We start from the raw sequence: 13,921 nt of genomic DNA on the forward strand, positions 1-13,921 counted from the left end.
AAGGACCGCATATATTCGAAATTCCAAAGCTTCGTTATTGCGAAGGTTCGGATATTCCGAAGGTTCGTTATTGCACGTACCATTCAGCCACTATCAACTTTTACATGACATTTGTTAAAATTCTGCCTTGTCTGTCGTAGCATAATATTTGGCTTAGACCCATACCTATACCCCTTTGCTCGAGAATTTTAATTTAAATCATAGTTTTTGAGTGAGCGTGTGAAGCGTCCCCTGATTCTAACGACGAATTGCAATCATCATGACAATTATCATACAATAAAGCATGATATTAATTAATCATTAACCTCGTTATCAAATTTATTCAAACAATACACACCATTTATTTCTGTTCGTTTCTTATTTAAGTAAACAATAACTTTGAAATTGTTGTTAATTCAGATAAACTGTTAACTGATATTCCTAAATCACTATCAGGCCTTGTGCAAAGTACATCAATATCTTCCTTTCAGTGTTCTAACCCCTTTGAACGCAAAAGACCTAATGCCCAAGATAAATCAATAAAGGAAAACAACATAAAAATATAATTTTAAAGGGGCATATTACTTCAATGCTCACTCAATACCCCACCCCCTCATCCAATATATATTTTTAAAAACTTCAGATCTTCGATAGCATTTAATTGGATGCTTTGTTACCTGATATGCTCTGACAATTTTGACGGTAAAGGCGCCAAGGAATAAAGACAACGTTCTAAACCTCTTTTTAAAAACAGGTTCTTAGATTAAAGGATTGCTTGGTCTTAGATTTGGAGTTATTTCTATTTTTACTATAAGCGTTATTTTGAGAAAAAATGACTGAGTCTGGCTGAAAGAATACGCTATATATCCATGTTATCCAGCATTAATAAGATTATGGGGTCTTTATACAGCTTTTGTTGTTGTATTGTTATTCACAATTTTTAATAACAGGGTTTGGAGAAAAGGCTTAGCTCGATTTTCTTTTTTTCCCACTGGAATATCATTAGGGTATCTTAATTTGGACTTATATTATAATTTTTGAAATAACCAAGTCTGGAAAAAGACTTTGGACTTATATTATAATTTTTGAAACTACCGGGTCTGGAAAAAGACTTTTGAATTTTGCGCTATATGAAGGCATTACTACAGGGTTTTAGTTTTTAGTTTTAAATAACCGGGTCTGGAGCAAAGACTATGCTTGATTCTCAATTACTAATTCCTCATATATTAACAATACGTTCTGTATAATTTAACAACAACAAAGATATTGATTCCGCCAGTTTTAATTAACCGGGTCTGGAGAGAAGACAAAGCTTGATTCTCATTTTTATTCCACTGGAACATCATTATTGTTATTAGTTTGGACTTTATATCATAATATTTGAAATAATCTGGTGAAAAGACTTGATTTATATCATAATTTTTTAAACAACCGGGTCTGGAAAAAAGACTTTGGACTTATATTAATATTTTTGAAATAACCGTAAGGTGTTACTACATTAGTGGGCGTTATTACATTTGTTGGCGTTATTATATTTGTGGGTGCAACATCCCCCCCACTTTTTTCAAAAAGCATGTGAAAAAAAGTAAAAATGACCATACGATTGTGATTTTTTGCATGGTCAGCCCCCATCCTCCAACTTTTGGCTCAGCTCCCTCCCCCCCCCCCTTGAAAAACTTTCCGCAGCCCCAGGCCTGTATTATGATGTATCATCATAGGGGGTTAAGGTAGTATCCTTCACAACTTGCTTGATCATGTTAAAATTTGAAAATAATGGTGGCTCCCCCGATTATAGGCCCCTCCCCCATTTTAAAATTCTGGATCCACCACTCATTTGCCCATAAATTAAAGTGGTCATGAGGAATTGTTACGAAAAGAATACATTTATGCCGTAGAAAGAGTATACATTCCTAAGTTTTCGAATGTGCTCGCTCAACAATGAAAATGTTTAAAATGAGTCTGTGACATTGAAAATACCAATTTTCCCACTTTGATGCGTGCTCACTCATCCATGAATAAACATATCGATTCATTTTTGAACTGAATGCTGCCAATAGGTTGATAAAAATTACGGCCAAATGACATTGCTAAAGACAGCCTTTAAAAAATGTTCCACCATATTGTATGAGGGATTACTTATTCTTAAACATATGCACCGAAAATGTACACAAGTTTATGAGAGACGAAGTCAAAATTTTCACAAATATGAAATGAGGGTTTGTTTCATGAACGGTTTTTGCTACTTCTGCCAACCGTTATTTCATGAAACTTCATACATGGTTTCAGAGTAACACTATCCAAAAGGCGCGCACACCAAAATAACCATTCAACGCGGCACAGAGTGGGGCAAATGCTTATAACTTTCTTCTCATTTGCATAATTTTCGAATATTGTGTGCTCACTGATGCATTAAAAATCGGGATATTCATAAAAATCAATGAATTTGGACCATTTCAAAGTTATAAACGCCATATTTAGAAGGTCATCTTGTACTCCTTTTACACACTCAACGCCTATCTTAGTCTACAAATGTAGACCCACATCTGCAGTGTGTGTGCCTTAGCTGATTCAACGAGTCTGCATAGCAGAATGGCTCGCTACGCTCGCCCTTTCAGGCTGGTTTGCTTCGCAAACCAGTAGCAGATCCCACCTCATGAGCCATTCAGAGTCTGCATAGCAGACTACGCCTATCTTGCATGTCTTCATGCATTTTTTGCCTTGAAAACTTTTTGATGATTCACTTTAATTTTTACGGTTGATAGTAGAATAAACTGCCGTTTTGGACGCCATCTTGGAATTCCAGATACCCCGGACGATCTTTTGTAACGTTATATACATGGGTGTCGATCGGTATTCTTGGTTGGGGGGGATGATTGACACAAATGTTCTTGTGGACGGGGATATTTCAACATTACCCCCACTAAAATATCAAGTTAGGACATTTGGGAGTGGTTGATATGCATGGTGTTCTTGGAAATTCCTTCATTGTTGTAGTGTACTATACTTGTATATTTTTTGTGAAAATTCAATTTGTGTTACAAGTAAGCCTATTCTAAACTCATACCGAGAAAAGAATGACAAAAATTGACTGGACCATGTACATAGTGATCTGTTTATTGAGCATGATGTATACACAGGGGCGTCGATCCATTTTTCAGAAGGGGAGGGGGGGCAAAATTATGAATCAACGTTCCAAAGGCGCTCGATCACAATATATATATATATATAACTCATAAGAAAGAGCCACATATCTCACCTTCACCAACAATGCGAGCGCGAAGCGCGAGCTAAATCTTTTTAGTATGTCATGAAAACAGGAAAAATGTACCTGTTTAGGTTTGTTTGTAGTAACTCATGAGGAGGGTCGATACATGTATCTCACTAGAGAGCGAGCTGAAATTTCTTTATATTCTGACCTGAAAGCTTGATATTCTAAGCATTTTTGGTACCAATGATTAAGATGGGTATCTAGAAGAACAATAGATGCGAGCGCGAGCTGAAAATTTTGATATTTTGATCTGGAAAAAAGGACACTTTAATGAAAGATATATATCCAACAACAGATTATTGCAAAATCAAAGTTCTTTTGAGGTTTAGAATTGAGAACGGGACATTATATTCACCTATATGATCATGAAAAGTATGGGTTTTGGGTACATGATGCGAGCGCGAAGCGCGAGCTGAAAATTGTTATATTCCAATCTGAAAAGCAGACATTTTGAGCACGATTTTAATTCAAAATCGAGTTGGTATCTCAATCTCCCTTGCTGATTTCAGTGTAGCATTACAATCTTATTTTATTTTTTAGTTGCACATGCGGAATTATTGGGGGGGGGGGCAAAACGATATGTTTGCCCCCCAATATTTTATTGGTGGGGCGATCGCCCCCTGCCCCCCCACCCAGGATCGACGCCTCTGTGTATACAACTTCTCTCTTAAATCTAACCTGACTGGAAATATCTTTATTCTTCTTAATGCATGATGATAAAGTTCAGATTCGGACCAATTAAGACTAGCACAAATTACAACCTGTGTGGCTTCTCGTGCGCCATCGGGCTTACCGTCATTCGTTTATTTATCTTGCCACCCTTTTACTCCCGTTTATTTTTCCACCCTTTTGAGTTAATGATTTATTTAAATTAATTTATTCACCACTGGTGGGATGCAACACCTTATCAACAAAAGTTGATTTTCGTCGGGGTCCTTTTATGTCATGTGTTAAAAAATATCAGATACATAAACATTTCATTCTTTTTCATCTTGAGCCTCCACCCATCTGTTTAATAGTCCTGAAAAAGAATGTTTTTATTTAATAACAATATACACAAATTGCGAGGGAAACAAACTGATTGATGGCATACTATAATCATCATGATCAAATTTTTCATTTTTTCATCATCATTATTAAATTTTTCTACCCTAAATTATTGGGGGGATGATAATACAGGCCATCCCCCCCACTTGAAATATTGGGGGGATATATCCCCCCACCCCCCCCCCCCCGTGATCGACACCCATGGTTATATACATGATATAACCTGTCTCAATACCATTAAAATTATGACATTTTGAAAACTAATTTCATTAAGATTTAGTTTGTAAAATGTCATAACATTAATGGTATAAATATTATGACATTTCAAAAACTAAATTTCGTTAAGATTTGATGTTGACTACGCCGCCGACGGAAAAGTGACGTCCATGCTTGTGTTTTGCAGATAAGCGAGGAAAAAATGACGGACACGCCGAAGCTATCCCAATGTGATTGTACCAGTATTGGCCGAAAATCATCAAACATTTGGCCATGTTATTTATCAATCAGCAGCTGTGAATCAGAAACTTGGCAGCCATCTTGGAATTAAAGATGGCTGATAAATTGATTGGATGCTTAATGTTTGCAACCCTCGATATCAAAGACAAAGCATACACCCCTATTTCTGAAATACAATCACCCAGAGAAATCGTTTTATATGAAAAACTGCAATAAAATGCCGCCATTTTTGTCGATTGGAGGATAGAAACGTCGGAATCAAGTTTGGCAAACAGCATTTTTGGATTCAGACCGTTGGGCTAAATAACTTCAAAGCAATTGACAAAGCGGCATGAACAGAAATACCCAAAGCTTTTTTTAGAGCAATTTTTTTTTAATCTGGATCTACTTAAAAGGGGACATAGAACATATATCATAGACCTGGGGATATGTTTGGTATCTATGCTAGGCTTTCAAATGCATGCGGATAAGTTACCATTATTATTTCATGAATTTCTAACAGACCCATTTGATGTAATTTTAGAATCTACCTTGGATTATTGGAAAGCTGACCATCTTTGCTACTTGTCTGGATGTATTATTTGACCCTTAACACCATGGTGCAGACACCGAAAAATATTTCTCACAGATTGATATTGTATGAACTCTCACCATTATTGATTAAAAAAATAATTTTACATGTAGATGCCACATTGAAAACCCTCTTGGGTTTTTAGGCAAAATGGACAACTGCATATCTTTGCAGCAAGTCCAAACGAATCATTTTAAATTTGAATTTTCTGGGTGGATTTTCAGTGAATGGAGGCAAACTCGGATGCCATCTTAAAAATAACTACCTTCCCGAATGCTGATTTCGGTACATCATTCCTGAGGTCAAGAATTAACAAAAACAGTTGAAAAACCATTGGTTGAAATTTGTTCCGGGTAAGGATATATTTGTTCGTATATTGACCCATCTAATAATGCTATTGTAATGAAACGATTTCCTTCATTGGCGTGAAAGAGTACTTCACACAGATATTCATTCATTAACGGTGTAGGGCTAAGCCCGAGGGCTGTGCATGCTAAGGCAATTTGAAAGGCTAAAATAGTACAAAAAGCTGACATTATTTTCATGAAAATAGAAAATAATATGTGTTGTCTACAAACACTAATTTTTTTTTATTCTGAATATTTTGACCACAAAAACGGGCCGTTAATCTGTCTTAACCTTTTTTTTCTTACCTCTGTCATATTTTTCATCTCTTTCTCTCCTATTGCACCCTTAGTCAGATCCAGATTTAAAAAATGCTCGGGTCCAACAACTTTCTATGACTTTAATTTGCTAAGAACCACAGTTCCCGTAGTAACCGTCGGATAATACATACTTTTTTTCTGATAATAACAGTCATTTGTCGGGTTGCTGCTTCAGTCGTCATGTTCATCCTTATTACTATTTTCATACATATTTTTTATTAAAACGATTTAATCTATTCAGTAATATCACCGAGCAAACAAATACAGCTATATCTCCAACAAGTTGATTCAGATGAAAACTGACAATATTAAACAAGCATTAGAGCATAAAAAGGTAATCGGACTAAATTCAATTTTTAAATTGAAATTTTATGTTCTAAACTTTCAAAGTCTCTCTTCTGCAAAACCGATACATTATTGCAAAGTTCTCCCAAGTTACGCCTGGTTATCTAACTGGGAATTTTTTCTCTAAAAGTACAAACCTTTATAATGCTTTTCTAGACGTTTGAGAAACATATATTAGGTTAATTACACATTTCAATAACAAATATAACATGTCCCATAGTCAGTCAGGTATGGAATTTTTTTTATAAAACGTTACGAAAATATGCAGGGAGGAAAATCTACCGGGATATATCAACAAACCAATTATTTGATATTCATAGACCAGGCAAGAGAAAAAGAATGTGATATGAAAAAGTCTAGGCTAGCCCTACAGGTAGATCTACATTTTGTTTCCTTCTAAAAGTTAGGAAACACGGGGTCTATATTTTTGTATAAGAAGGATATGATGAAAATCGATCTAATCAGTACTGTTTATTGTTATCAAACACGATATGAAATATTCACACAATTCTCTTTCAACCTTCATAATAATGCCATGAAGAAAAACTGACTATGTAAGATACCTGTCTGTCGTGACGATGACTTTCGGCATGTATCAATATCTCGCTGTGAAAACTGAAAGAGGCATATCCTTATATAACAGCTGGTAACAAACTGTCCGACCAAAATATGGTCTTACATAACTGTAAACAGCTTTGAAGAGTTCCAAGTTGTCAATTTTATCGAACGTACATAAATTAGGTGCAAGAGCGAACAAAAGCTGAGATTATACTCAGTCCAGAATCTTAAACTCTCAGTGAAGAATCCAAGGTAATTGCCAGGTCTTCAAGTACGCGTCGAGACTACAAGTATCGAGAACAAATAGCTGGAAAGACATAGAGCTCGGTGCTTGTTGCCGCATACCCTTAACTGAATCTTCAGAAAGAGCAATCCAGTAACAGAACATTGAGTCATAACCACACCTAAAAAACGTATGCGCACGCACAAGCAAGAGAAAAAGTTTAGAGAACTTTGTGCACCCTTGACCTTTGGAGCAATTCTTTCTTAAGGGGCCTTAAAAAGCGCGATGTCGGTCTATCCAGATATTTTTTTTCCAATATTGTATTGTATTTGGTCATCCCTCTTTAGTTTGAATTCATTGGCCAAGACTAGGATTTGTAGATTTTAAAGTCACATATTGTATTTTTTTGTGGAAGGGCCGTAGTGTAAGTGTTCTGACTCTAGCCTTGAAAAACATACGATCGTGTGTTCGAATCCCACCGCGGTCTACCGTCCCTTTTGGCAAGGCGTCAATACAACTTTGCCACTGCCGACCCATATGCTAAATGGGTACCCGGTAGGATTCGAAAGCAAATGGAGTATTACTAGCAGTTTAGTCTTGGCACTCTTTCTGGAATGCTCCCAAGGGAACGGAGAAGGTGCATACATTGCAGGCGAGCATGCAGGGATCTGATGACCGGGGTAATAATATGCTGTAAAAGCTGTAAAGCGCTTTGGGCCATTATGGGGAAAAACGCTACATAAAAACTAGCTATTATCGTTAATGAGCAATCCCTAAAGGTGATCAGACATAATATCTGTATTTGATATGTTCCTTTTGAGACGTGGTAATCCACAGTCTTACTCCTATCTACATTATTTTACTTCTCGTCCTCCATTGTGAATACAGTGTTGACTCTATTGGCGATGCGTTTCTGTTTCCGGTGGATTCCAAAGGTCGAGTTGTTGCTCTTTCCAGCAATATGGATATCAATGGTACAGAAACGTTATGAGGCGTTTATAGTGTAAGCAAACATTGCATTCCCAACTCAGCATTTTGAGTATGAAATGTAATGCTATATGTTTATTTTACGTGTTTGGGTATCCAATCTTAAAACCATTTTTTTTTAACTTGAAAATAATTTCGAAATATACGCGTATAGGCCTGCTTTTATATTCTCGTGAAGCATTTTGTGAAAATAAAGATCTCGTTTTCGCGTATTTGATGTTTTTTAAGGTTCTTCAAAGAAGTATAAAATTGTTCTTTACATTCATTAAAGGGGATTCCAGCCATGGTCATATAATGTTTTGTGGGAAAGGAAAATATATATATATATATAACAGAATGGTGAAAGTTTGAAAGAAATCGGACAAGCAATGATAAAGTTATGGCTGCTTTCAAATCGAAATCCCTGAGAATATTAAGATTTAAAATTGACAAGTGGGTAAGTAAATTATGAATGGCAAGTACAACTATCCCATAGGCCATGTGCTTTATAATTAGGGATATGTGGTTTTCTCCAAAGTACCCACTCCTTGGGGCAGTAATCAAAATAAAACTCAGATAGCTTATCGTTTTATGTTCTCATGAAAAAAAATATAAATTTGAAATATAACTTTTGAAAAACATGACATTTTAGTCATTTTATGTAATGGAGTGAATGGAGGAGTAGTCCTTGCCTTTCATAACTATGCCTTCACATATGTGACAATTTGAAGTCTCCATGAATGCAGTGATTACCAATTTTTTACAAATTTTAAAAGTTTATAAGTTTATTATTGGTTGTCCTATATCAATCAAACTTTTATCTATCAACTTGTCTATTTTTTATATTTTTCCTCTAAAAACAAGTGTTTATTTGAGTTGGATTCCCTTTCAAGAACCGTTTTGGTTGAAACCATTAAAGGTCCATTATGCAGCTTATAGGGCTATCAGTAGCGTGGAAAATCCCGAGAGTTTTAAATTGTCCATGATACAACCTTCTAGGTGTTTTTTACACCTTCAAACATTCAAGAGGTTGTATAAAGAAACAGAAAGGGTTCCCTTACGAAGAACAAAATTGGTTCTAAAGAAAACCCGTTTCTTCATAATTCTTTACAAGGAACAAAAAAAAATCAATTTCTAAAATTTCACAGAGAGTATACTGGACACAAAAAGATTTGAACAAATGATGAAAAGATTGTTAATTATATAAATGATCATTGTTTACAAAACATCACGTCATCACGGTCTAGACGTTTGGAATTTAACGTAATGATATCATATAAACTTTATTTATCTTCCCCCTAAAAGCTTTGTTAAAGAAGTAACTCGTATCAGGTACCTGTAAAACTCTCACCTAAACGTGCACCCACACTCATTCACTTCACCTCGCCCTTTTTACCCTTTCTGCTTTTGTCTTAACATTTTAAATAATAAATGACATTACTTTTACAATATAAACCCGTGATTGTTTCTCTCACTGTTGTCATGTAGCTCACTCCAACTCGGTTGCTATTCTCTCATGCAGTTTGCTTCCGATAGCTGCCGACTGCATTCCTTATCTCTTTTTTATTGCTTAAAGTGGCGTACCGTGGGTCTCGGCATTGGGGGCATGAGCAAAAATTTAGTGGGCACGCGAAGCACACTCAATTATCAGGAAGGCTTGTACTGACATGAGAAATTTTAAGGATTGTGGCATTAAACGGATATGTATCTCATTGATCAATCAATGTGAGCTCGAAGCGCGAGCTGAATTTAGACCTAAAAAGAGACATTATAAACAAATGTTTATAGTCATGACACATACCTGTCTCACTACACAAACAATGCGAGCGCGAAGCGCAGGCTGATTATTTTTTGCATATATTGAACCCAAGCAGGGACAATTTAAGGACTTATTTTTAGAAATTATGAAGTGCATCTGACCATAACCATCTAATGCGACCGCCAAGCACTTGCTTATTTCGTCAGAATTATTTTTAAAAAACATGAAGCACTTTTTGTAGTCATTGTAGCCATGAACATGATAATTCAAATATTGCGAGCGCGAAGCGCCAGCTGAAAATTTCTGAAATTCAAACCTGAAGAGGCATTCTAAATGCTTGCTCGTAGGAATTAACGAAGACCATAAGCATTTGATTATACAAATGAAGAGCTCGCTTGCAAAAGGGGTTAGGTATTTTTTTCATCAAATTTGATTGTTTTTTGGTCTTAACGTATAGCTCTATAAGATGATACCGCAGAAAGTTAAAGTTCCCATTGAAAAGTGATCTCTTTTATTAAAAAGGGGCTAGGTCCATTTCAGTTTAGTTGCAAAAGGGGTTAGGTCCACACAGAATCATTTTTTGAAAAGAATATTTAAAAAAATATGAAGACAGGAAGATTTATTTTATGCCCAATGTAATGTTCTCAAGGTAGGATATCGTGAAAATTTAATTTCGCATAACAATATTGCAATATGGGAGAATAAAAAAAAATATTTTCTTGGAGCGGACCTAACCCCTTTCGCAAACAAACTCTCGTGAAGAGCTCATTTGTCAACAGGGGTTTGGTCCATTGTTCATAAATTTTATTGTTTTCCGTCTCAAAACCTTTATATTTTTATTCGCTCTGATGAAAACAAGGAGAATATTAAATTGATATGAAAACGTGAATAACAGAATTCATTTCAGTTTACTTGCAAAAGGTGTTAGGTCCTCAGTGATAATTTTTTTAAAGAATATATCGAAAAAAATGAAGAGAGGTAGATTTATTTTATACCCAATTTTATGTTAACATGATAGGATAGTGCACCATGACAATTTAGTTTCTCATAAGAAAATTGCAGTAAGTGAGAATAAAAGAACATGTTTTTTCTCGGATTGGTCCAAAGTGGAACTAACCCCTTTTGCAACTAAACTCTTCAAATGATGCAAGTGCGGAGCGCGAGCTGAAAATTTTCGATATTTAGACTAGAAAATTGACATTTTAAGAATTTGTTTTTAGGAATTCATGAAGAGCTAACATATCGCACCAATCCACTAACGGAAACGTACATGTATAACATATTTGTTTTTATATTTTGAGGACAATGACCTTTAGAGGTCAGCAGAGGTCAAATATGACCTGCATCCTAATTTTAAAATGAAGCCTATGTAAGATATAACACTGGTAAACGTTAAATGCTTTAATCATAATTCTTTAAGGTCCTATAATAGGACCAGTGCTGGTACTTTTACCAATAATCATGGAAAGTTCTCGCGATGGCTGCCATCTTTCCGCGACATGGGTTTTTCTCGACTTTTAGTTTGTCATTTTGGAGACCTCATGGAAATGCATTACAATATCTACATGCTGAAATAAAATGTTGCAACTTTACACGAGAGGCATATTTGTCATAAACCAATGATGCTAAGTGTCAATATTCTACATCTAGTATGTTTAGGTCATTGACCTTTGTCAGAGGTCGGGGGTCAAAATGTATGTTACACAAATTTTATTCTAGAATATCAAGATTACCCGAAAGTCAATATTGAATAATTTTGTTTGCATCATAACAATATTTATCAAGAACTGATGATGCAAAACGTCACTTTTCTGATATTTTGAGGTCATTGACCTCTAAAGGTCAGCTTACATGTAAGTCAAGTCTGACTTGTATTCTAATAGTAGAATAAAGCCTATGGTAATATATACATGTAACACGTTTAATATCTTAATCATAACTTTTAAAAGTGCTATGATTAGACCAGTGGTTTTACTACTATTAATAATCATGAAAAGTTCTCACGATGTCCGCCATTTTGGATTTATACAAATTAGACGTCCTACACCACTTGGATTTTTCTGGACTGTTAGTATGTTTTTTGGAGACTTCATTGAAATGTATTGCGGTGAAAAAAATACAATAATACAGATACAATTCATTTGAGGTCAAACCTTATTTTTCCTGGACTAAAAAAGAGATCAGGGCTTGTTCAAGCATTCACAATGGTTATATTTTTATTGTCCTCTGATGGGAACACTTTTCTATACAACTGCAGTAGGTAGGCGGCACTACCGAATCTCAATAATATCGAAAGCAAGCAGTTAGAAACTTCAACGAGCCAAATTTAACGTGTTTTTTTTGTCTTCGTTTATGCAATGTAAATTTGAGCCTAGAACTCAATACATAGAATATCTTTATTAAATCATGTAGAAACAACTTTTCAACATAAATACATGTATATTGAATATTTATTTGTTTTGTGTATTCTTTATTCAGTAAATGAAGAATATACAATGAATATGTAACACATCATTTAATTTATGATATGTAGTAGAAACAAAGATTTTGAGTGACGGGCAGGAATGGGTAATTAGGGCAATAAACCTTCTGTAGCACTGTATTATTACTCACAGAACGATCATGAATAATAAATGTATTTAAATATTAAGTATTTCTATGTGCCTCCACAGAATGAATCATTCATGATCTAAAAATCTAAAAATTTATCCACAATTTATATAAAAATCGATCTTACCAAAAGCATCATATCTAGTTAGTCTATACATGTTTAAATGAATATGAATTACGAATTAAAAGAATCACAAAACATTAAACAATATGGAGTATAAACGATTTCTGCGAGGCAAAATAAACCTGAATAATAACAGATAATAGTTCTTGTTCTGATTCTTCCTATTAAATCATCGGGTCGTAGGATCGAATCTTACCTCAGGCGTTATTTTCACTCAGCAATATAAACATAAATTAAAAATTAAAAATAATCACAAGACAATAAGCAATATAGAGTATGCGAAAAAAAATTCACCGAGTCTACATAAACCTGGATGATAACAGAGACTAGTAGTCATGGCAGTGGTTCTGATTCTTCCTTGTCAATTATCAGGTCGTAGTATCGAATCCAATTCCAGGGCTAAATCCAGGCGTCATTTACACTCATCAATTATTTATCAACAACACCCATGATGTTTGTTAGGGACAATAAGCACTTAGTAACCAGTATGTTACACACGTCATAAACACGCCAATCTTGCAGCAACATTCTTCCCCTTCTTGACCTTTAAAAAAAAGTACATGACATTGTACACTTGTTAGAAAATACAGTATGTATACATGCGATCATGTCCAACTTTATAGTTGTTATTGGGCATTTTCTTTAAAAGCATACTTAGAATACAAATCCATTGATTAGATATCTATGCAGTATACTACACGTTGCCTCAACAGCAAAAATTTGTATTTCTGCTGGCTAGAACTCGATTAATCAACTATATTTAACATCGGAACTGGGCCTCGGAATAGTAAAATTTACAACGTTAAAACATGTTTATACTGTAACACAAGTACTTTAACTTAGTGGAAGATTAATGTAACCTCTTGATGATCAATATATGATAATACCCGGAGCAGACAGAGTCTTAAACACTTTTTTAACAAACTATATACAAATTTAATAAACTTGCGTTGTAAGGTTATAACCATACAAATATATATACGACATTGTGCCACGTGCCCTTGTAGACTTCAAACATAAGAACTAGAACTATCAATGTAGGTTACCAATGCCCCACCTGTATGTCGTTACCATGTCAACAGTTTCCAACACATGAACATAATATCTGTACTATTCTTACCTCAAGACTAATGTGTGAGATACATATCATGAAAATTGCTTATAAACTGATGAAGTAGTACAATTTTTTTGGCAATTTTTTTTAAATATGGCATATGTATTTACCACGGCAACATGTTTTGTGACTTATGGAAGCATTATTTCCTGCACATTCTTACCTCGAGACCAATGAGTGAGCCATATTTCATTTCATTTCAAACTTCGTTTGGCGGGGCATACCAAAACACTACA

Source organism: Lytechinus variegatus, chromosome 4 (assembly GCF_018143015.1).
Source record: "Lytechinus variegatus isolate NC3 chromosome 4, Lvar_3.0, whole genome shotgun sequence".
In the NCBI taxonomy this organism is placed as follows: domain Eukaryota; kingdom Metazoa; phylum Echinodermata; class Echinoidea; order Temnopleuroida; family Toxopneustidae; genus Lytechinus; species Lytechinus variegatus.